General features: G+C 39.4%; 1 pseudogene; it reads right to left on the reverse strand.

The window, feature by feature from the left end:
- Positions 1-4071: 4071 nt before the first annotated feature.
- Positions 4072-27016, reverse strand: LOC133071341 (casein kinase I-like; annotated as a pseudogene).

Consider the following 27016-nt stretch of genomic DNA (forward strand, 5'->3'; position numbering starts at 1 on the left):
ACACATACATACCTCACATAGACAGACACATAAATACACCTCACATGCACATATACACACATATCTCACATACACGCATACATACCTACATACCTCACACACATGCATACACACATACATATACATACCTCACATACACACATACAGATAGAAAATACACACAAACCACACACATACTGCACAGACACATACACTTACATATATAAATACCCACACCCCAGACACACACACACATCACACATACATGCCTCACATATACAAGTACACACATACAGACAAAAAATACACATACCACAGGGACACACACTACAGACACGTATAATAACACATATAAAGACGCGGACATAGGACACATACACCTTACACACAGATGCACATGCATCACACACACCCAGACAGCACAGATACACACACCTACTCAAACAGTCAACTGTGAGTTTCTGCTGCCACCCAGAGGCTCAGCTTGGAAGAAGCAGATGGAAGAATGAAATCCCCTTGATATCTTAATTTACCAACGATCTCTGCATCCAAGAGCAACTGCTGATTTTTCCAAATCAAGAGCTAGAGGGGTTCCAGTTAGGGAAAGAATGTTATTTGGATAAGGAATCTGCCTCCTTGATTTAGTAAAATCAATTTCCCACTCTTTTGAGCTCTGAAAATCGTACATATGTGTGTGCTCGCATATGTACTTGTTTGTGAACGTGCGTGTGCACATGTGTACATGTGAGAGAAATCTGTACATTGTGTATACACATATATGTGTGTGTGAACATGTGTGATGTGTCATTTCTGAGAAGACATTCTTGTAGTAAGAATCCAAACCAGACATGATGCCAAAAGCCATGGGAGGTTTAGGACCAGAGGTCAGGGAGAAGAATGGGCAACTTGAAGTTGCAAATTCATGATGGGGTAGAACCCTCTGAGAGCTCGAGCTCATTAAATCACCTGGCTCAGGCTTCCAGACCAATCAGTTTGGAAACCCTTACCAATTTGTGTAAACAAAGCTCTTTCCGGAAAGCCTGAGCATGATTCTTCTCTCAGAATGATCATATCGTCCAGCCAGGGTAGAGGACCACGGTCTGTCTCAAGCGGCAGCTACCTTTCTTTCTGGAAAGGGCCAGACACCTATTGTCAGCTTTGAGAGCTATACTGTCTCTGTTGAAACCATTCAGCTCTGCCTTTGTATCCCGGAGGAAGTCACAGATGACTCATAACAAATAACCATTATCCACATGTATTCTAACAAATATTTAAGGAAACTGAAATTTGGCTTTCATGTATTTTTTATGTGTCATGAAATATTCTTTTTCTTTTAGTATTTTTAAAAATTTATTTAAAAATTCAAAAATAATTTTTAGCTCACAGACCATGCTCAAACAGGCTGCAATGAATTTGGGCCATGACCTGCAATTTGCCAACCTCCGATTTTTGTTACTGACTCTGGAGCAAAGCTCTACATCTACTGCAAATTGACACTGAAGTTTTCAGTACTGCAGAGCTTTCCTGATAGCTCAATTGGTAAAGAATCCGCCTGCAATGCAGGAGACCCTGGTTCGATTCTTGGGTTGAGAAGATTCCCTGGAGAAAGGAAAGGCTACCCACTCCAGTATTCTGGCCTTGAGAACTCCGTGAACTCCGTTCATGTGGTCGCAAAGAGTTGGACAAAACTGAGCGACTTTCACTACTGCAGAATACCAATGCCTCATAATATTATCAGAAAGGTTATTGATATTTTATGTATATGCAGGATCCATTCTTATTCTTGATGGCATATCTGATAAGCAACTATTTGTCTTTCCCCCAAGGGGAACAGTGAAGCTAAGTTCTAATTTAAGCTTCTTGATGACTTCATCCATTATTGGAAGCCGTCGACCATCCAGACAGCAGCATCCTTTAATCTAAGGCTCAGAGAAGGGATTAGAGTGACAATTTGAAGATGGGTTACTTGTGATCTTTCCTTTTCTTTTCTAGGCTAGGGTTGCTGCTTTGAAGACTTACAGATCAAGAACATTGTAGAGACGTATTTTGCGGCTCTTTGCCTTCTATGTGAAGTCTGCAGGTAATAAGAGCATAATGTCTAGAAATATTTACACACAGTTAATGTGTCAGACTATGAGGGATGGAGATGTGAGTATTTGCTTAAATTTGGAGTTTGAGAACCATGTACCTTGAGGTTTTTTTTTCTAGGTACTATTAGATTTTTCTGTTTGGGGATTTTAGTCAATTTTTAACAATGACAGTTAACTTCACCTTTCATTTAAACAACTCAAAAATGTGGACATAGTTTTTGGAATATAGTTTTCTTTAGCTGTCTCTGATCAATTCTGTTTTTTTCTCCTCCTCAAATTAGTGACACATTTTCTGGACTTTTGCTTATAATTCTTTTCTTGGTCAATTTGTATATCCTCATTAATTTTCACTACACCTCAGTATGCATAAAAGGAATAATGTTTCCATTTTCAGAGGGAACAAGAGAAGTTTGAGGCGCTACCAGGGAGCCTTATGAATCTGGCTACTGTTTTACCAGATGACCTCAGAGTTCCTTCCATCCCTAATATTTTAAAATTTCACAACTTTCTGAATGTGCTACTGCATTCTTCCATAAAAAGATGGATTGAAATTTTATCCCTTAAATTTATATCATTATAATTATGAAATGTAATTCCTTTCATGTAACTTTTTTTTAATAGTACTAGTTACAATAACACACCCTGATATCATTTCAAACTTGATTAGAAAGAACATTAGTGATACCACCGAAATCTCAGTCCTGAAGTCATGTTTCCATGTCTTTTCCCAAGAGTGCAATCTTTGTTGACCTCCTATGTTAGACTGAACTATGTCCCTCACACTTCCCAACCAATTAAAATATCTAATGTGACTGCATTTGGAGACAGAGCCTTTGAAGAAATAATTAAGGTTAAATTAGGTCTTAAGAGTGGGGCTCTGTCTGACAGGACTGGTGTCTGTGAGAAGAAACACCAGAGATTTCTCTATATGTCTGTGCAGCTAAGGGGCCATGTCAAAAGCATAGCAGGAAAGCAGATTTCTGCAAGCCAAGGAGAGAGACTTCACCAGAAACTCCTTTATTTCTGAGATTAATTTTAATACCATTCTTTATTTAACCCAGTATATCCAATACTTTTATTTTAATATAAAACCAATATAGAAATTGCTAGTGATATGTTTTACACTTTTACAGGAAGTCTTCAAAGTCTGATGTGTATTTTATACTAACAAAGCTTCTGATTTTGGACTAGATGCATTTCAATTGCTCAGTAGCCAAGTGTGAGTTATGGCACCATATTGGACAACAGGGATTCATGTCATAGTCCAAAGTTTGTTGTTCAATATGTTCCACCATGCTTGATTAATACTAAATAGATAATATGGGAATGATCAGTTAATTAGCTTACAGGTCATTACAGATAAGTGCTCAATGGCAGAAGTCTTTTGAAGGCACTGTATACTGGTTATGAATATGTCTTTATATTGTATTTCGTATTTCCTTTGACTCAAATATGGAAAAGGAAAGCAGAATGTAAAAGAAAAAGCAAACACTTTTCTTAAAATATTAGTGCTAACAAGTGTGGTAAATTAGATTTATTTTAGAAATATTCAGTCCTTTCGCTATACTTCCAAGAAAGAGTATACCTCCCTGTTCTATAATCAGTTTGGTCATGTGGCTTGGGATTTAGCACTCATGACAGAGTAGAGGCTTGTAGAATGGTTGCACAGTTGGGCTCTCACACGTGGGATAAACTCCCGGTTCGGGAACTGGATGTCAGACACATGGTACAGAGCTACCCCAGCTGACTCACCCAGTCAAGCCCAAGTCAATACACAAATGCCAAAGAAACTTAAAATTTTGTATGCTTCTGAAATTTGGGGGTCGTTTGTCATGCAGCATTATTGTGGCAATAACTAGCTGATAACTGTCAATTGAGGATTAGTCAAACAAAAGGTACACTCTGAAATGATATTATAGGTCATTGTGCAAACAGGTAAGTGTATTTTTGCGGTGGCAACAAAAACTTGTTTTTTCAGTGACTTAAAGCAGGCAGCATTTCTTTACTTCTCACTCCTGCGTTTGCAGGTAGGCTGTGCCGGTTCCCCGACAGGCTGCAGGTAGGCAGATATCTGATTCTTGTGCGTTTTCACACTGAAGAAAGAATCGGGGACCGCTATCTGGCACAGACAGCAGGACAACACAGAATGAGCCAAAACAAGCACGTGTGCTTATGTCTTTTGCACAGCCAGGAGACTCTAACTCCACTCTTCCACTCTCATCCCCATAAACCAAAGCAAGTCCTTCTTCCATCACTCATGGGACAAGGATATCCATCTTCCAGCGGCAGGTTGGGAGCGTGACAGAGGGAATAAATATTTTCTGAGCAATAGCAAAATCTCCCAACACAAGTCATATAACCATTTAGTTTGCAGCTTTTCAAGAACAGTTTGATTACCATAAATGATACATTATGATGCACATTATTCCATAATAATGATATTGATATCTAATACCACTTTCTAGGATCTTCACTGAAGTTCAACTAGTTCTCAGAAATTCTCTTAGAGTGACATGCACATAGAAGAAAAAGAATGAGTGAAAGCTGCAGTCACACTGTAAAAAGAGCTAGGAATATTGGAATGAATGATTATCATTTTCTGTATCCTGAGTCCATCTGGATGAACAAGCTTGCTTTCTGATGTATAACAAGGACATGTGGCCAGGGAAAGCTGTCTGTCATATCATCCCCTGAAAGCTGCTATCATCTTACTAGTCTCCAGTGACTTTTTTTGCGGGAAGAATGACCTCAGCTCTGCTGTTTTAGAGTGACTTGCACTCATTCGTCCTGATGCAACCTATGGCCTCCTTTTCTTTGAGGCAAGAACAGCTGTTGCACAGGGGCCATCAGCCTAGGAGCCTCACCTGTCATGTGCCTGGTGCCAGGGACCCTGTGGGAAAGGCAGGGCCGAGGGACAGGGGAAGAGAAATTATTTAGGAGGTAGGAGAGAACCCAGAAGAGTGATGACTAATATGATCCTCTGAACACGAAACCACATTTGTACTTCCCACAAACATGACTCAGTATTTCACCCAGCATAGCTCCTTACTGTGGTGTTGCCTCTCAGTTGAGTTGTAGTGGTAGTTTTAAAAAGTTCTCCTATTTTATTTAACATTTTAGTCAGATTTAATGATATTAAAGCTACAGAATATAACTTTGTCTCCTAAATTAGGATGTACCGCCTATTTTCCTGTTTTATGAGTATGTTCTCATTAATTAAAAAAATAATTTGAGAAAGGAGTACAAAATTCCTCCTTCCTTTTCTAGGTCTTCCACTGTAACACCTCTGTTTTAATTGTCTAAACAAGACTTTGTGATTTACAGGATTGATGAACATGGAACTTAGCACCAGAAACTACTATTATCTCCAAATGTATTCAATATTTCGACCCTCTTGCATCACTGTTTTGAGAAAGAGACCTTCAAATAAAACATGTGATATTACATGTGCTTTCATCATTATAACTAATTTAATTGTCAATGTATTTATTTAGAATTATGTGTTCTTAATATATGTATGTGTTACTTCTTTATGAAAGAGCTTCCTCTGAGATGCTTTGGGTAAAGTGGGTATTTTGACTTGGAAAACTGGTAAGGACATCATCTCAGTGCACATGTATCTTGTGAATTTAAAGAAAAGAAGAAGAGTTTTGCGATTGATCTACTGATTCATCTATTTATTTTGATTATGGTAAAAACAACTAAAATAAGATCTACCCATTTAACAGATGTTTAAGAGCATGATACAGTATTGTTAACCACATGCCCAGTGTTGCACAGTGGATGGCTAGGGCTCATTCATCTTGCATAACCGATATTTTATATCCATCGAACAGTAACAACCCATTCCCCCTCCTCCATTCCCTGGCAACCACTATGCTACTCTGCTTCTCATATAAGTGGACTCACAAAATACTCATCCTGTGTTTGGCTTATCCCACTTAGCACAAGGTCCTCTAGATTCATTCGTGTGGTCACATGTGGTAGAATTTCTTTCCTTTTTAAAACAGTAATTTTTCATTGTTTGTATCTCATCTTTTTTTTTTAATCCATTGTCAATCATGGAAACAGTTTATATCTATCAACAGATGAATGGATAAAAATTATATTCAGCTATTTATGTAGAAATTTTCCTTGGAATATCAGATGATGCTATTGCTTTCAGCAGGAATGAAAAATGAGAACCACGCCTATCAGAATCCCCAAATTCCAAATAACCGTGATTCCAGAAGCCTGGCCTTCCTCTGAGGTTGCTTTTATTCCCTTAAGGGACTCTGCAGCCATGTCCCAGTCTTGGCTGTTAATGGCATGACTCACCCAGTGAACACACCTGCTCCTTCTGGATTTGAGTCAGGAAACACTGGACATTCTTTTGAGGATTTGTATTTATAGGAAATGAAAACTGTCAAAGCAGGACTGTTGATTAGCAACGTAACATGAATCTCCCAGAAAACAAATTTAAAAGCAGAGTTCTTCAGTCTTCTCTTTCTCTTGAAATCAAAACAGCTTCATTTCCTGTCAGTCCAACAAACATCTCCAGGATGTAGAGTGATGCTCTATGGCATGCTGCTCAATGTTGTTATTTTTTTTCTCTGCTTGAAAGTGAAACTGAAAGTCGCTTAGTCGTGTCCGACTCTTTGCGACCCCATGGACTACCCAATTCATGGAATTCTCCAAGCCAGAATACTGGAGTGGGTAGCCTTTCCCTTCTCCACGGGATCTTCCAACTCAGGGATCAAACCCAGGTCTCCTGCATTGCAGGCACCTTCTTTACCAGTGAGCCACAGTTTCTCTGCTTAATATGTATCTATCTCAGTTCAGCCACAGAGCTACTACAGAGAATTTTGTTTGACAATAGAAATATCAGTATGAATGTTTTTGACTTTCTTCTTCTCTTCTCATTTTGGGCTCTGTGACTTGGTACAAACTTAAGACCTCAGCTACCATTTCAGCATTCAAATTGCTTACTAGACATAACCATTCAGTTTTAGCATAGTCACAAAAGTCCAAAACTTCACTCATCTTTTCATTTCTTTAAACTTGGTTCTTTCTCTGGAGTCTCTGGCTATATGAGTACTGTCCACTTCAGTTAGGCTTTTTGTCATCACCTCCTTCTCTTTTTCCACATTCTCACTAGTTGACTCTTTCATCTGGATCATCTGATGAAGTCTTTGGAACTGTTCTTCCAACATCCCTTTGTAGCAGAACCTGATTTCACACTGCCAAAATATTTGGGGCCTCCTGCCTGTTTCAGGCCACAGGAATTCTCCAAAGCCAAGCCAAAGGCTGTTCTGCCCTTCCACTGGTAGCCCGGACTCCACGACACACTCCAGCAGCATGTAGCCCAGGACTGTACAAATACCCTGGATCCCTCATTTCAAGGTGTGTGTTCCTCATCATTTCCATCATTCCAGGCTCGAGAATTCACTCCAGCTGCTCTCTGGATAGCTGGTTTTATCATACACTTTTTCTTCAGTTGCTTTCCTTCCCTTTTCTCCATCATTTCTCAACTGGTGACCTATATTCTCTGAGCTCTCGGAGGTGCATCTGCCTTCTCTCAGCCTTATGAAATGCTAGGGACTCTTTCTGCTGTATCTAAAAACTCATATTTTCAGGAAGTCTTACCCATCACTCAATGCTGAGTTTCTCACTCCTTCATTTTGTGCTGTATTCTCACCACATTTTCTGTATACCCCTACTTAATAATATGTTGTGATTTCATATTTACATCCTTCTCTCTTCTTAGACTGGACAGTGAATGAGGGCCAACCTTTGTCTAATTCTTTTCTTTTGCACCCAATAAAGTTTGGCACGTAAAGTACGGGGCATATAAATTCTGGAAAAATGACCAAATCTCCAAATCCAAAAATCCATTATTTTTACAGATTGCAGAGATTCACTTCTGTCTTGAGATCTGCCAAATGTTTCATTTTCTCTCTGTGTACCTTATTCTGATTATTTTTATTATAACAAAATATATATTCAGACAGCAAGAGATAGAAATGAAGTTTTATCATTTTTAATTTTATATTTATTATGACAACTTTTATTATTATATTGTCCCTTTATTCCTTACAGTTGCATTGCCGAATGGTATGAACATGCCACATCCTTTGTTATGGCACTTGCCAAAAGGTGAGAATCTTCAGTTATGCACTAGTGCAGGCCCCAAGCTAACTCTCTTTAAACTGGATTAAGAGCCTCCATGTAGGGTCTCAGGCTCATTCAGGACCCCGAGAGACGTCTTTACAGAAATACAAAGAACAAGCAAACATAATTCCAAGTGAAATCAGAGTTCCTAGCAGAGCATTCTAAAGCAGTCCACATTCTTATCATCTGCTGCCCATATGTTGTGAGATTTTGAAGTCCCATGTCCATTACCAGTAGCTGGTCAGTCCCAGGTGCTGAAGAGAAGGAGGGGCATTTGCAGGCCTATAAAGGAAATTTCCGTGCAGGCCTTCCAAGAGTGAAAGTCACTGAAGCTTCAGGAAAGAATGTTCTAAAGATATTTTCATCACATGTTTTTACATACTAATCCTAAGATTTTTAGAAACAATGAAAATTAATATTCTCTAAATCCTCTATTTTTCTAAACTTAAAAATACAATGCAATGTCCTTAGCTTGCTTGCACTCAATATTCCAGCAAATTTGGAAAACTCAGCAGTGGCCACAGAACTGGAAAATGTCAGTTTTCATTCCAATCCCAAAGAAAGGCAATGCCAAAGAATGCTCAAACTACTGCACAATTGCACTCATCACACACACTAGCAAAGTAATGCTCAAAATTCTCCAAGCCAGGCTTCAGCAGTATGTGAACCATGAACTTCCAGATGTTCAAGCTGGATTTAGAATAGGCAGAGGAACCAGAGATCAAATTGCCAATACCTGCTGAATCATCAAAAAAGCAAGAGAGTTCCAGAAAAACATTTACTTCCTCTTTATTGACTATGCTAAAGCCTTTGACTATTTGGATCACAATAAGCTGTGGAAAATTCTTAAAGAGATGGGAATACCAGACCACCTTACCTGCCTCCTGAGAAATCTGTATGCAGGTCAAGATGCAACAGTTAGAACTGGACATGGAACAACAGACTGATTCCAAATCGGGAAGGGAGTATGTCAAAGCTGTATATTGCCACCCTGCTTATTTAATTTATATGCAGAGTATATCATGAGAAATGCTGGGCTGGATGAAGCACAAGCTGTAATCAGGATTGCTGGGAGGAATATCAATAACCTCAGATAAGCAAATGACACCACCCTTATGGCAGAAAGTGAAGAAGAACTAAAGAGCCACTTGATGAAAGTGAAAGAGGAGAGTGAAAAAGTCAGCTTAAAACTCAACATTCAGAAAACTAAGATCATGGCATCTGGTCCCATCATTTCATGGCAAATAGATGGGGGAACAATGGAAACAATGAGAGACTTTATTTTGGGAGGCTCCAAAATCACTGCCGATGTTGACTGCATCCATGAAATTAAAAGACACTTGCTCCTTGGAAGAAAAGCTATGACCAAACTAGATAGCATATTAAAAAGCAGAGACATTACTTTGCAAACAAAGGTCCATCTAGTCAAAGCTATGGCTTTTCCAGTAGTCATGTATGGATATGAGAGTTGGACTATAAAGAAAGCTGAGAGCTGAAGAATTGAAGCTTTTGAACTGTAGTGTAGGAGAAGACTCTTGAGAATCCCTTGGACTGCAAGGAGATCCAACCAGTCAATCCTAATGGAAATCAGTCCTGAATATTCATTGGAAGAATTGATGTTGAAGCTGAAACTCCAGCACTTTGGTCACCTGATGTGAACAAGTGACTCATTGGAAAAGACCCTGATGCTGGAAAGATTGAAGGAGGGAGGAGAAGGGGATGACAGAGGATAAGATGGTTGGATGGCATCACCAACTCTATGGACATGAATTTGAGTAAGTTCTGGGAATTTGTGATGGGCAGGAAAGCCTGGTGTGCTGCAGTCCATGGGGTCGCAAAGATTCGGACATGACTGAGCAACTAAACTGACAGTTCTCAGCTTATTCTTTGTGACTGGATGCACCAGTTTAGGAAGACTTGAGATTGGGAAGCACATGTTGCATTGACTGCAAGGCCCATGGTAGGGAGGGTGGGGGGGAGAAGAGGACAGGATTAAGTAGATACCAGACAAAGCACGGTTTGGTAGGTAGGGGCAGGGCTCTGAGTGAGTGTGGGTTTCCCGTCTGCTGAAATAGTCTGAGGGTTCTTCATCTTGGGGTGATAGGCTCTCAGCTACACCTGAGGAGAGCTTGATGAATACAGGAAATTCAATACCCAGAGGCACACAGGACTGCCTATGTGCAAAAGGCATTTCCTGATAACTCTGATGTTGACAGATTTGTTTTAGAATGAAGCTGTTTTGCTGTCAAAATTTTAGTTCATTCAAAAAATTTGTGATCAAGATGGCAGAGTAGGAGGATTTGGGGCTTACCTCTTCTCAAGAACACATCAAAACTACAACTACATATAAAGGGACTGTCACTGATATTGACCTGGGAACTAGCAAAACAAGTCTTCTACAACCAGGACTGTAAAGAAAGATCCACACGGAGTCTGTTAGGAAGGGAGGAGAAGCAATGTGATTGGGGCCTGCACCACTAGCAGGCACATAAAAGAAGGGGATATCCCAGACTTGATTCTCCTTGGGGAGCCAGAGATTCAAACCACATACTAAGAACCTCAAGCTGGAGGTCCAACACCAAGAATACAAACCACTTTAGCCAGTTTGAAAATCAGTGGGGTTTACTGAAGGATGATACAAAGGAGAGACTCCAGCTCGAGAAGTAAGTCTTGCTTACTCCTGGTTACAGCGCGGAGGCAGCTTATTGAAACTGCCTGGGGCTCTGGCTGGCTTGCCAGGACTGGCTCCGCATGCCCCTAGGCTTGCACTGGGCCCCTTCTTCAGCCTATCTTGCTCCAGGGCTGCTCTTCCACCAGGGTGGAGGCTGAAGTAGTCATTGCCAGCAGGAATGTCCCTGTGCAGAGTTGGGAAGGGGCAGGGCCAGCTTAGCATGCAACATTGACCCAGATCCTAACCAAGGCATGCACAAAGGGGGAATAGGTAAAACTAAAACAGAAGTGCAGGCCCTAGTTCTCAAATCCCTACTTTGACTTCAACAAGGCAGAAACCATCATCACATATGTGGGAGAAATCCAACCCCCTAAGGGCTTCTGCTTCAGCCCACTGGGTCCTGACCCTTTCCCCAGTAGAGCAGTGACAGTCACTGAACCTAGGAGAAGCCCCAGTATGAAACTGACTCTGTCTCTAACCCCTTCAACTCCAGCCCTAGCTCCAGCCCTACCTCTCATCAAGGTGGTGACTGCCAGTGCTTCTCAGGGGAAGATGTAGCCTGTGCTCACTTCAGATTCAACTCTCCCACCAAAGTGACTGGGTGCATCCACACTGCCTGGGGGTGCTCTCATACAAAGACATGCATTCAAGATTGTGACAGGTAACTGCTTCACCCAATTTCATAAAGACAGAGGAAGCTAAACTAAATGAGAAAATAGGTGAGAATACATCTCAAATGAAAGAAAAAGGAAAGGACCCTTAAAAAACTCTGATGAAAAAGAGATAACCTACCAGATGGAGAGTTCAAAGCAATAGTAAGAAAAATGCTAACTGAATTGGGAAAAAGAGCAGATGAACACAGTGAAACTATTAACAGAGAATGAGAAATATGAAAAAGAACCAGTCATGTCAATGTATGGCAAAAACCACTACAATATTGTAAAGTAATTAGCCTCCAACTAATAAAAATAAATGGGGGGGAAAAAAAAGAATGAGTCAGAGATGAACAATGCAATAACTGAAATTAAAGAAAGAAAAACATCTAAGGGAATTATCAGCAGATTAGGTACTACAGAAGAATACAGAAACCATCTGGGGGACAGAAAATTAGAAATCACCCAATTAGAAGAGCAAAAAGAAAAATAAATTAAGAAATAAAAACAGTTTAAGGGATCTTTTGGACAATACCTAGGATATCTAATATTGGCATTATAGCCCTTCCAGAAGAAGATAAATAGAAAGGGGTAGAAAATGTATTTGATAAAATTATGGGTGAAAACTGACAAAATTTTAGGAAGGAAACATATCAAGGTACAGAAAGCACAGAGATTTCCAAATAAGATGACCCCAAAGAGACCCACAGCAAGACATATCATAATTAAAATGGCAAAAATTAAAGATAAAGAGAAACTCCTAAAAACAGGCTAGAAGGAAATGCCATAATGTATTTAATGTACTGAAAGAAAAAACCTACAGCACAGTATATTCTACTCAGCAAGGTTATTATTTAGAATTGAAGGAGATTCTTCAATTCTAATAATTCTTTTTTTTTTTACGAGAACTTTTAAGATCTAATAATTCTTAACAATTCTACTACACTCTATTCCCTTAGTATAGTAGAGAGAGGCAAGAATTCTCTTACAAATTTGCTTCTGCAGGTGACTGTAACCTGGAATGTATCTTCTGAGAGATAAAGATACTCAGATAAGCAAAAACTAAAAATGTTCAAAGTTCATCAATGGTAAACTGACTTTATGAGAAGTGTTAAAAGGGTCTTCTTTAAGTGAAAAAAAAAAAATCCTCCAATAGGAAATGACATCTTTCAAAATGCTTATGTCTCAGCCATCCTGAGAAGTTGATTCTGATAGCATTATCTGTAGCTCTACAAACAGCTCTGGTTTCTATATCTTGGTTGTCTCTGAAAAGCAGTCTTTTAACACACATATTCGGGATCTGAGAAAAATCAGATTATAGTTATTTTTCAAAATATGTTTCGGGGAAACAGTTTTCCTTCCTAAAGTTTTTATTAAAAAAAAAATTAAAGAAAAGGACTCCATTGTCAAATGAATTTGAATAATTTTATGTTTACCATGTCATTCTCTCAGAGATTCACACAATTCTCAGTTAAAGTAATTAATGTTAATATCATGGAATGTTACATTTCTCAAACCTGTCTGGATATGATTTTTTTTTTTATGTAACTTCTGTTGGCATGACTATTAATAGATAGAACCTACTTTGAAAATCGCTCAGCTGGACTCATTAGCCAGAAGGACCCTCCTGAGCTTTTCACCCCCGCTCCCATTCTCTGGTAGGGGGGAGACTACCCCAAATGAAGTTTCTTTATTTTTTCACTCTGATCCCAGGACTGGATGCAGCCATAACATTTCTGGCTCCAGTTTGTTTTGATTCAGTCTTTGCTGTTTTGATTCAAAGTGAGATTTGGCATGTCTTCAAAATGAATGCATTTATGGCAGAAAAGTAAAACAACGAAAGAACAAATAACCTTCCTATCATCCCTTAACACATTGCCAACCTAATGCAAATTTCTTGCTAGGGAGTGCAAACTTCTTAGGTACAAAGAGAAAAATCACTTTTAGGGTCTTCTCAGGCTTTGAGCTAATTTTCAAACACAGGGGAGGTTACTTTCAGGAATCTGTTTTTTTTTTTTTTTTTTCCCGAAGGTGAAACAGAGTTTCAATATACACTCAGCATTTTTCTAGCTATTGTAGAGTTTCTAGTGCCCTGGGTCTTATTTTCAGTAACCATGGAAATAACTTAAGTGATGGGACCCTGAGTGAGTGTGTGTACGAATAGCCAGATGGTGTGTCTTTGTACTAAGTAATGCAGCTGGAAATAAGACAGCACTATGCTGGGAACATCTATTATTTCTATCCTGAGTTTGGATGTACCAAATGGGAGACCAAAAGACTAATGTGTTTGGCTATTAGGGGTTTCATGCTATTGAAATGGCTTGCATTACGAGCAGATCTGATTCCCTGAGTATAGTGGAGAGAGGCAGGAATTTGCTTTCGTAAACTTGCTTCTGCAGGTGACTGTAACCTGGCGTGTTATTCCATCTGAATGCACCAAGTACGTCATAATCTTCTTAGAGCCAGATCAGGGTAAGATAGCATTAATGAATAACTAACTTTTACAATAGAACAGCATCCCTGAGCAGAGGAGGTGTGCTTGGCATCACCCCTGTCACTGTGGATCCTTTTCTTTCTCTCTGAGTACTAGGAGGCTCCCTCACCCCCCACTTCCTATCAGGTGTCATCAAAGCGGGCAGAACAAGGAGCCCCTGATGGCTGGAACTGAGTCTTTATGGCTGCCTCAACTGCAGGCTTGCTGTGCCCCACTCCTGCTAGTACAAGCCCTGTCAGGCAGGCTTCTCCTAACAACCACCCTCACTGGATAGCAGGTGAGGCCAACTAACCCCTCCTATTGTTTCCTTAGGCTACAGCTGTTAACCCTGGGGCACCCACTCTTCTAAGGCTTCCTTGGTAGATCAGTGGCAAAGAATCTGCCTTCAATTCAGGAAATACGGGTTTGATTCCTGGCTTGGGAAGATCCCCTGGAGAAGGAAATGGTAACCCTTTCCAGTATTCTTGCTTGGGAAAATCCCGTGGACAGAGGAGCCTAGTGGGCTACAGTCCATGGGGTCTCAAAGAGTCAGACGGGACTTAGCAACTTAACAGCAACAACCCACTCTTCTGCACTGATTTCCCCAAACCCTGCATTGATTACCCCAACACAGATGTGCTGAAAACATTTACACTTTCTTGTTTGATGTTGTTATCTCTTTCCTTCCTAGACCATATTATATACAAATGGTCAACATCCTTTCTCTGACACTCTCTCAATTGTTTCCTTTGTTCCCAGTTTCAAAGAGACCTGTGCAATTTCTGGTGTAATTATCTATCACAAAAATATGTCCATGCCTATGTTAGCTTTGATGTATACATGCATGCATGTATATGTTAGAGAGAAAAGGAGAGGGGAGCAGAGAAAGAGAGAGAATTCTGTATACATACTCATTGTGCACCACGCATTGCCGCTGATGTCAAAAGACGTAGAGAGATGTTGACAGGTCAAAGAGAAATTTTTAACATATCATGAAATCTGCATCATGCAAGATAATTATTAGCATTTCAACCAAATAAATGACACCTTCCTAAATCCAGTGAAAGGATTAGACAGGAAAATGCAAAAGCTGTAAAACAGTGATTTGGAGAGCTAAGAATAAAGAGGCTCACAAATGTTCTGTCTTTCTGGAAAAAAAAATCAACTGAAAGAAGAAGGAATTCAGCAAATCTTAAGCATCTCATTTAATTTGATATGCATGTACAATCTCTAGGAAATGAGCAAAATGACAAACGAAATCACTGAGCATAAGTTTTGCTTCATATGACATAGTTTAGAGAATTTCAGCTCTCTAGCCAGGTCAGCAAAAGTGTCTGGAATGTTCCAGAGGTTTGGATGTGTTCCCAGCAGCATACAAGTTCAGACAGCACACATTGTAAATGAAGTATTACATATTTAATGGGCACAGAGAAAATAAGGGAAAATATGGAGAGAGTTCCTGTTAGTCAATTCAACTGAGAGTGAGGAAATGGGCCTTTAAATGAACAACTGACATTGGTTTACTGTCTCCAGCTTTCAGATTGTCAGCGCCTCGTATTCTAGATCACTGCAAAGGCTCTGATGTTCTTTCTTTGCAGCACTAGAAAGATGATAGGATAACTTGTTCCCCTTCTTGACTCTGGGTTCCTTGAGAACATTCCCCGTGTTTTTGACTTATCAGTGAAAAAAACATTCCCCACAGTTTTTGACTTACCAGTGAAAAATGACATGCATGGAGATGTGTTGAACTGATAAATGCATACATGATTCCTTGTGCCAGGGTAGTTCAGATCAGTGGTTTAAGATGTGAAGTGAGGTATTAGTAGTAACCCAGAGTATTCTACAAATGGGTTCCTCATAGCTTAGATGTGTGAAGCCCACAGTAAAATCTACCCAATCATTCCGTGAATTGATCATTTGTTGGCCTTGAGGTATTGCATGCCTATTGATTCATCCAGGGTTATCTCGTGGCTCCCAATTATTCTGGCCTTCCATCATTTCCCAGCAGTGACTGAAAGGAGGTAAGGGGCCATAGCTTTAGTGAAGGCACTGGAGTAAAAGCGACTTTGAGATTGGGCATCAGTCATATCACTCGCGATGTACCTTAAGGAAGATCTGAAGCTAAAGACCTCACGGCTGATTATGTCTCCCAGTGGAAAGTAAGATTTCTATATGACAAACATCAAACTCTTGACCTAGCACTCAATATTATCCTAGATTCTGAGGAATATCCACAGCAGGTAATTGCATGCTTGGTATCTATCACACGCTCATCATTCTTCTTGCCAAGTCAGCTGTGCTGGCATTTGTGACCCTCCAGGCCTCTGCCAGTTCCTCTAGCTGAGGACTGAGTCTAGAATGACTGCCACATGCTCTCCCTGCTTCTGCCTCCTCAACCAGGGCTCCACCCTGGTTTCCACTTATTCACCCAAACACCTCCTCTGTGGATGGTACTGTAGGTACAATGTAGCCTAGTTTCTCAAAAGACACCATCATTAGAACTACTGACCCACATACTCCTAACAGAAAATTTGTATTGATTTCATTATGTTCTGTAGCCTCAGGTCTTACCCCACATCCAACCTTGTGGGCATTAGAGGTTTTTCCAGCTTCCCTAAGTCTCCCAATTGAGCCCTATAGAGACTGTGGTTAGAAAGACATCTGCCTCCTCTCAGTCAATCATTTACTTTAACATTCTAGCTGAAAATGATTTTTTCCTTAAGGATATTGTTTTAGCTTTGGCCATCTGAAGTGTAGCCACTTTTTCCACACTCCCTTACTCCCAAGACTGGAAGTGGAAAATCTGTCTTCTTGTTCCTTATTATGACTTCATGACTACCATTCCTCCTTCTTCACTAACCACTTCCCCCAACTTTGAAGCTCATTACCTAAAATCTTCTGCCCTTTTTGTAACTAAAGTGCTCCCTATTATTCCTGAGAAAGTTTAGTATCTGGCTTCCTGCTTTTCCTCCATCAGTTCTGTCACATATTTGGTGACCTCAACATTCATGTGGACCAACACACCCTATATCCAGTCCCCCCTTCATTCCTACACTTTCCTACTGATGCTCTTTTCTATCAAGTCACCTCAGAAGCTCACTCCCATGGTTAAATTCTAGAATTGATCATTGTCAACAGCAGCATTTCCCTCAAAGCCTTAATTGTGAGCATCTTATTCCCTCACCACCACCTCTTGGTATCCCAACCGATTTTCTCTAGTTCAACCATGGAGCCCTTCAAGCTATTAACTATCATATCACACCTCCATTTTCTTGATCTTGTACCCACTTCCCTCCTTTCCTGGTTTAAATATCCCTGTCTCACACAATTATTATTCCTTGTAGATAATCTCACTGTTCTTGTCCATTTCTCCCAATAGTATACCTGTTCTTGAAACCTAAGCTGTGGTTAAACAATCTGCTTAATTAATGGCAAAATGCAAGCAGTTGAACATGACCAGAGCAGAGCACACAGCCACGATATTTAGCAGTATTTCACTCTTTTCTCTCCAGTGTCAGATGGACTTTTCAACCTGTCTAGCCAGGTTGCCAGCAATCTGTCATCAGTCTTTTCTCTCCCTTTCTGAGACAACTTATTCTTCTCGCTCCCAAAATCTCCAAAACTCCCCTTCCTACTGTCTCTAAGCTTGCTTCTTTTATCTTTAAAAAATTGTGACCACATCCATCTTTGGGCACAAAAATATGCTATAATATATTCTATCAAATAAACCAATAAATAAGGATCCCTGAAGACCCCAATACTCTTGCTATTCTTCCAGCTATTTTTTCTAGGCCAGAATATTGAAGTGGGTAGACTTTCCGTTCTCCAGAAGATCTTCCTGACCCAGGAATCGAAGTAGGATCTCCTGCACTGCAGGTAGATTCTTTACCAACTGAGCTATGAGGGAAGCCCATAATATATCCCATCAAATAAATTAATAAATAGGGATCCCTGAAGTTCCCAATACCCTTGCTATTCTACCAGCTACTTTTCCATTAATTAACTCATGATTGTAGAAAAATAAAATTGAAAAACTCATCCTGTATTAATACAATTAGTCTTATTTATTTATTTTTGAATCAAACTTCTCAGGTGGTGCAGTGGGTACAACTGATATGGGTTTGATCTCTGGGTTGGGAAGATGCCCTGAAGAAGGAAATGGCAACACACTCCATATTCTTGCCTATAAAATTCCATGGACAGAGGAGCCTGGCAGGCTACAGCCCATGGGGTCACAAAGAGTGCCACAACTGAGCACACACAAATGAAAAACATTTTAAAAATCACCATCATATAAGAATTGATTTTGTTAAGTTCAAAATCTGGTCTTCACATTGTGCATTCTCTAAACAAAATGAGAATCTTTAATTGCTTTTACTACCCTCTAAATCTCCTGTTCCCTTGTGTCTTATTACTGCACAATGTTTTAATTTTACTCCTTCTTTAAGAAGAGAAAATTCTAGCCATGACTTTTCTTAGCTGTAATAATCTCATTAGTTCTATAAGCAGGTTTACAGCTGTTTTGCTTACTCATGTTTCTTCTGTCTGTCTAGATATTTCCCACGCCATTTTAAGAAAATGGTTCTGAATGGTAAATTACTTTGCATTTTTGAAAATGCCTGTGTTTTACCCCTATTATGGAATGATAACTTAGCTGGGTATAGATTTGATGCTCACCACTGCATTTCTGGGTGATTCCCGAAAGAAATCCCTAAAATAAGCTGCTTAGATTTCTCCGAATTCTGCATGTGTGCGTTCAGTTTCTCAGTCATGTCTGACTCGACTGCATGGACTGTAGCCCGCCAGGCCCCTCTGTTCATGGGATTCTCTAGGCAAGTATATTGGAGTGGATAGCCATTCCCTTCTCCAAGAGACCTTCGCTACCCAGGGATCAAACCTGAGTCTCCTGCATTGCAAGAGGATTCTTTACCATGTGAGGGAAGGCCCCGAATCCTGCACAGAGCCTCAGAATAAGGAAACTGGATTTTCCTAATCCTGAGCCCTGAGATTTTCTTCCAGACATGACGTTGGTGAACCAATCTGCCTCTTGCAAGCACTCAAAATCAAACTAACCCTTTTGCTACATATATTACATAACTTTCTTCTGGGTCTATAAAAGAAATCCTTTCAAATTTCCCTCTGGACCTTTCTCCAGATGACAGTTTAATTCCCAGTTATTGTCTGGTTCATTTGAATGTGGATTTGCCTATTATAATACTTTTACACTAAGGTGAGGGGGGCAATTATCAAATCAAAGTCAAATAAGAGGTAATGAAGATTTGTCAGATGTTCCTGTGTTCTAAGGTGGGGGTGGGGCTTAAAGAAATGGAAGCTCCTTCCCAATTCTGTCCAGCTTTTCTTGCGTTTTCCATCCTTTCCAAGATTGGACTTGTGCATGCTCAGTCGTGTCTGACTTCTTTCAACCTTTTGGACCATAACCCACTAGGCTCCTCTGTCCATGGGATTTTCCAGGCAAGAATAATGGAGTGGGTTGCCATTTCCTCCTCCACGGGATCTTCCTGACCCAGGGATTGAACCTGTGTTTCCTGCGTTGCAGGCGGATTGTTTATCTGCTGAGCCAGTGGGGGCCTTTATCCAAGATTAGGTTTTTCTGAATTTATGTATTTTAGCTATCAATTTTAAATATCTTATCGGGACGTATTTTCCTTTTTCTTGTTCAAAGATTTCCTTTCTGACTAATGCTTTCTGCTCAACACACAAAATTCTAGATTTCAAGTTGTGATTTTAAGACAGAAGTTATTTCATTGTCTTTGGGCATCTGTTACTACTAAGTTAAAAATATATCATCTAACTATCAGCTTTTTGTGGGTCTGTCTTCTCTGGTAATTTTCTAAGCTTTCTTTTTACCTTTTGATATTATTCAGTTTCATCCCAGTATGAATAGGCTAATTTCTAATGATTCTGTTATTTAGTTCTTCCTCCAATCTGGAAATTAATCAGCAAGCTTTTCATCCATGAGTTAATATTTTCAATTGTTTCTCTCTCTGCCCTGTGTTCTAGATAGGAGCTATTCAGTTCTTTCTTCTGATTTACTCCATTCTCTTCCAAAGAAAGAAAAAGTTGGGTAATGTCTGTCCTATCCTTCAAAAGCTTTTTAAAATGTCAGTGTCTGTATTGGGTTTCCTTGGTGGCTTAGATAGTAAAGAAGCCGCCTGCAATGGAGGACACCCAGGTTTGATCCCTGGAGAAGGAAGGGGCAATCCCTCCAGCATTCTTGCCTCTGGAGAATTCCATGGACAGAGGGGCCCGGCTACAGTCCATGAGGCTGCAAAGAGTCGGACACAACTGAGCGGCTAACACATCTGTCATTTCTAAGATTTCAAACTGTTGTTTGTTTGTTTCTTTTAATGTACAAGTTTCCCGTGTTTTCCTTCTAATTGCTTGTTTTTAAGTGCTGACCCACCTTCCTTTAGCTCTCCAAAGATATAAACATGGCAGCTATTTTAATATTTTGTACTACTTCATTAGTCAGGAGTGAACATTCTAATAGTTGTTTCCTTGGTTAGTATTAATTTCTGTTGTGTGCTCCCAACTTTAGTTGGGAGATGCATTTTGAAAAGCAAATTTTAGTTTTTTCTGCTTAATCACTATTGTAGCAGTTTTGCTATTACTTTCACTGTCCATGGCTTCACATGGGCCATAGTTATCACAGGCATACCTGGGGTTCCTTCCCTGGAGTTACATCATCAGTTTATAAAATCAGATTCCTAGGGTAGCCTGGCTTGTCCAGGTCCCGGCAGGATGCATGTGACTGCCAAGTAGCTGACTTACCCAGGTGTGGCTTTTACACCAGCCTCAGAAGCCCCTCATCACAGGGCTAGAGTTAAGCAGTAAGCCTGGCTCTGGTCCTCCAACACATACTGAGTGTAAGAGAATACCAGTCTGTTTCTACCTCGGAAGCCTACTGGCCTGTGGTTGCAGCCTTCAGTCCCAGGCCCCAAACTTCTGACTGTGTTTCTGACCCATTTCTGATCCATGAAGCTACACATGTTGGCTTTTGCCTTTTTTTTTTTCTCATTATTTTGATGGAGAGAGATAAAGTTCAGAGTTTGATCACACTGTGCCATTTGGAGGTGGTATTGGTTCCTCTGTTCAGCATGAATGAGAACTCCATAATAATGTGAGGAGGGGGATCTCAGGATTCCTTGGGTTGTTGATACCAAGGGTGGTTGTTGTTTAGTCGCTAAGTCGTGTCTGATTCTTTGTGACCCCATGAACTGCAGCAGGCCAGGCTTTCCTGGCCATCTCACTGACTTTGCTCAAAGTTAATACCAAGGGTTAAATTCTGATAAACAGCATAATTCTAACTAGTACCTCAGACACAGAGCAGGAAAGGACAAGAGGATGTACCAAGTTCAATGGGTCTGGCCCCCATGAGCTGAGAAAACCTCCATCACTGTCTCATTACAATAAATGAAGAGGGACTTGAGACATGAGAGTTCTTGCTGCCAGCACTGTGGTGTTTTGTCAGGGTGTGGACCTCCATTCTCATAGCTCACATAACTAGTAATCTGTGAGCTATAAAAATCAGTCCACAGAAAGAGCAACTGAGTTTCTTGTCGAATCTGGAAGACTCCTACTGATTAATGTGAAAGCTTTTTCCTGTTGCAGCTATGTGTAGGGGTTCAAAAATAGAACATATTCAGTTTTACATTGTTCAGACTATACACAAAAAATTCCCTTTAAGAATGTCTTTAACTGTGCGTTTTGGAGCAAACAATAAATGGCATATAAAAAGTATAATGTTTCCCAGGAAATCAATGTTGACGTATTTGTTATCAGTTGCTATTTACATCAGGTTAGACATCTATTTCTTTTTATTTGTGGTTATATAACAACTCGCGACAAAGCTGTTCTCTCATTCTGACTTAATTCTGGAGGTCTATATAAGAGATGCACCACCTCCCCATATGATCAAGGGCCTTGACTGGTGTGTCCTTCTCGTATAGCTGGGGCCATGCCAGGCCACAGGGTACCTGGACTTGTTGATTCTTCAGGATCATTTGTCTGGAAATGCTGAAGTCTTTCAAGTCTATACCTATAAATCAGATAGGACCTGTGCTGAGTGCCTTCTGCAGTCATAATGAACATGGAGAAGTGAACTGTGTACAAATCTATGTAATCTTGCTCATACACATCCTAATATGTGCAATTTGCTAATGTAGATCAAAGAACACAGAGGCCACTCATCTCAAAAGCAGGCCTGTGGAAGTAGATGCTTCTTCAGGCTTCTGCATCTAATAGAAAGATGGGTTGAGTTCAGAATGTTGAAGAATAGAGGGCACATTTGGGAGCAGTGAGGAGGTCAGTGTCACAGGGGAACTTCAGGAGGACAGAAAGTGTGATTTTGTGGCAAATCCAGAGGGATGACGTCGTTAAGAAAGTCCGGAAATCCAGGGAGAGGCAAAGGTTTGGTAGGATTTCATTCATGAGGATATTCAGGATGTGGTTTCAGAAGGAAAGAGGTTTGAGTACCATGTAATAAGAAGGCTGGAGGAGGAGGTGGGATGCGAAGGCCAGAGGAATGGATGGAGTAGTCCCTCTCTCCCAATGTCTCCTTGCTCATGATACCCCGGCCACCATCCTTCGTAGCCTCAGCCTCGGGTTGTTGGCCCATGCAGCAGTGGTAGAGTGCCTCTTCTCCTCCCAGAATTACCTTCCCAGAATTACACCTCCCACTCTCAGGTCACCATCTTAGAGCAGAGCTGCAATCCCTTCTCACTCTGTGGGTTCCTAGTCTTCCAGCTCACTTATCCTAATTAACTCCCCTAGCAGTTCCTAAGTCTCATTTGGGTTTCCGATGCATGGACTTACTGAAACCATGTAACCCAGTTTGGGACTTGAACCCATCGCCTTTGAACTAAGATCACACACTTGGTTTCAGGACTTAATGAAACTCAGGCTCTGATGTCTCATTGCAGAAAGAATTCAATGAGAGATAAAGCGATAGGTAAGCAGATTTATTTAGAGAGAAACACTCTCCACAGGCAGAGTGTTGGCTATCTCAGACAGTAAGAGCAATCTCAAAATATGGTGTGGTTAGTTTTTATGAGCTGGATAATTTCATAGACTGATGAGTGCAATGGTTATTCTAGCAATTTTGGGGAAGAGGTAGGGGTTTCCAGGAATTGGGTCACTGACCACTCTTTGATCCTTGATATTTGGCTTCAGAACTGTCATGTCACTGGTGGGTATGCCATTTAGTTTGTTGATGTGTTAAGTTGAGCTTATCCTAAGACTAAAGGTCTAGTGGAAGTCAGCTGGTCTGCCATCTTGCACCTATTTGGTTCTAATCAGTATATGTTGTGTCCTCAGGCTATGCCATTCTTTTTTAATTTTATTTAATTTTTAATTGGAGGAAAATCACTTTACAATGTTGTGTTGGTTTCTGCCATACAACAACATGAATAAATCATAACTATACATATGTCTCCTCCTTCTTGAGCCTTCCTCCCTCCCCCCATCCTACCCTTCCAGGTCATCACAGAGTTCTAGGCTTGGCTCCCTGTGTTATATAGCAACTTCTCACCAGCTATTTATTTTACATGTGGTAGTGTATATATGTTGATTCTATTTTCTCTGTTTGTCCCACTGTCTCCTTCTCCAGCTGTGTCTACAGTCCATTCTCTACTACATCATCTACATTCCTTCCCTGCAAATAGGTTCAATGATATCATTTTCCTAGATTCCACATATATGTGCTAATATGCAATATTTGCTTTTCTCTTTTTGACTTACTTCACCCTGTATAACAGTATCTAGTTTCATCCATCTCACTACAGCCGACTCAAATTAGTTATTTTTTATGGCTGAGTAATATTCCATTGTATATATGTACCATGTCTTCTTCATTAACCCATTTGTAGATAGACAGCTACAAAATGTTGCTTCCATGTCCTGGCTATTATAAATAGTGCTGCAATGAACAATAGGGTACATGTGTATGTAATTCTTTTAAATCTTGTGTCCTGCTCCCTTCCCTCTTGTTTCAATTCTACTTTCTTTATCATTCCACAAAGCCCCGCCAAAATATTCATCATTTCAATCACTTCTGAATAACACCTTGAATTCAGGTCCTTCACTCTTCTATGTACTGGTTGATGGTCCAGTTGTTCCAAACATGCATCCAATTAACCTGGGCTTGTGTGAAAAACCAAACCACTTTTAAATTCTTGACTGCAAATTTCAAGTTGAGTTCTCAGACTACTGAGCCATTCTATGGCAAACTCTAGTATGTGTACTATGCTGCTTTTATTTACTTATTTTTTAAACTTTAAAATATTTAAATTTATTTCAAGAATAATTTAATTCAACAATAAAAGGAGAGTTTCATCTATTACAATAGCTAATAGCTCAAGTGGAGATTTTCACATAACATGAATTACTGGTCTTGGTCCACATGCATTTGAGAAATTAACTGATTTATAAAACACATACCCCAAGTCTTCACTTCTCACATTTCTTTCTATATACAGCATCTTATCAGAGTACTCAAGCTATCAATGTCTTTTTTTTAAATTTTATTATTTATACTTGAAGTAATTTATATATAAGACCCTTTACTGCCCAGTTTTTCTAAGGCAAAATTATAAAACTAATCTTTTTTAAATTGCCTATACTTTAAAGCATAATATTATAAATACTTCATAAATGTAGCATTTTATTTGACTATGCTTTTTTGTAAGTTGTGTTTCTTCTTTGATTTTATTTTTTAACACTCACCTCAACCCTGATGGGATACAAAAAAGATAGCACACTATCCCTCTCCAAAAACAGTTATAACTGAAAATTCTAAAGATACTGTTTAAGTCAAGGTGACAGCAAAAATTCTGTTTCAAAAATGGATTCATAAGGTTTCTTTATACAAAAAAGAGGAGAGTGAAATGTTGCTCAAAAATTCAAGAGCTTCCAATTTATCTTACCCAGGAAATACAAACTCTTCAATGAATCTTCTTTATCTTGTCTTGAACCTGCTCTCTGCTCCAAACCAACTGCTTATTTCTCCTTAAACATATTCCACATTTTTAAACTTTTGCTTTATATTTTTTTTAATGCCCATTCTCTCCAAAATTCTCTTATTCTTTCGCCTGCCTTTAAAAATTCCATTCATTCTTCATGCTCATCTCAAAAACCACCTTTGCATCAAATCTTTATAAATCCTACAGATTCCAATGATCCTTCATGACACTTTATTAAGGTATCTCCCATGGTGAAGTTTATTCTGCATTGCTATGTAGTTTTTGTGAATTTATTGTAATAATGATAACAGGAACACCAGCCACAAGACTTGAAACTTAATGAAAGCTTACTACATGCTAGGAATTAACAAATATTATTTCTATTTTATAACTGAGAACTGAGGTTTTGAGTGAATGAGTAACCTGCCGTATCCAGGTCTGATTGATTCCAGAGGTTCAGTGAGCTCTTAACCACTCATTACAAAGTCATTTCTCACAGGTTATATGTTTTTACTTACTTCTGCATTTCTGCAATGTGGAGAGCAGTAGCTTTCAAAGAACAGAACTCAGTAAATAATTTATTCACTAAACTAGACTACAGTTAGAAAGAACAACTACTATTACAATTCATTACAACAGGGTATCCAAACACTTCCATTCTAACAGAACAATATTCTCCAAGTTTATACTAACACCACTAATCAGGATTTATGATTAAACAATTTTAATGTGAACATTAGGGGAAATAGCCTATCTATTGAAAATATGTGCATTTTTATCCCTAATATGTCTGTATACAGTCTGTTTTATAGAAGAAAAGGATATGTATTTTAATCATTCAATATGTATCTATAAGTATGTATACACACATATGCAAATGCATGCACATATAAAACTGTTATCTGGGCATGATAAAACACCAAATACATTATAAACAGTGAGAAGATAATACAGAAATAAATTAAGATATTTCATATCTAAAAGGACAGCAAACCTGATCTTTGGATTGTATCTTATCTCTGTGTGGATGTGCTCCTATATTTAATATACAGAGCAGGATCTTGCTGAACTGCGCCCACTGGAGTAGGCAACTATTTACCAATCCAGTCATATTCATAATCAAACATATATCCTTTTCAATCAAACAAGTCAATAAGAAGTTTTCTTAGGTAGTCATATTCTGGTTTTTCAAAAAACATCTAGCCTTCTTACATAACAAAGATACGTTGCCATTTTTGCTGGAAAATTTTCACATTACACTTCTATTGGTGTGGCTCATTTTGTATCTCCAATTTTCTGCTACCTCTCTTTTAATGTGGCAGCCTTTAAACCTTGCGAAGGAAGACTGCCTCTCAGAAAACACATGAACATGTGACCTAAAGCTTCTAACTCATCTCTTCTACTTTGTTCTTTCCCTAAATGCGTGTTTATGCTCATATATCTGCTCATATATCTAGCTGTCCCTGTAAGGCTTTTGTGTTCTTTGTATGGTATGTGTTTCTTTGTCTCCGGATCAATATATTCCTTTGCCAAACCAAAATCTATAATATGAATAACTTGCTGGGTTTTGTTTCCCGGACAGCCTGTTAAGAAGTTCTTGGGTTTTACATCTCTGTTTATCAAGTTCTTTGAATGGAAATATTCCATGTGAGAAATCAGTTGGATAGCTATCACGAGAACCATTTTAAGAGAAAATGTTCTGTCACACAAATCAAACAAATCTTCCAAAATAGGTCCCAGCAGTTCTATCACCATAGTGTTTTATTTACCACAAGGGCCAGAATAATAAACTTGAGGTATACCATCTCCAGATCCTAACAGATCATAGAAAGTGGAATAAAGTCAAATGTAGCTGTGATGCTCTGGATTTCATGAGCTCCAATTTAATGGCCACATATTCATTTGTATACAAATTTTTCCCTAATTGTAGTTCTCCAAAATTCCCACATCCAGTTTTTTTTCCAACTCTAAAGTTAGGTGCAACCATTAAAACTCCAGAGGGTGAAGAACTAGTTCCTTGA

Source organism: Dama dama, chromosome 16 (genome assembly GCF_033118175.1).
Source record: "Dama dama isolate Ldn47 chromosome 16, ASM3311817v1, whole genome shotgun sequence".
Lineage (NCBI taxonomy): Eukaryota > Metazoa > Chordata > Mammalia > Artiodactyla > Cervidae > Dama > Dama dama.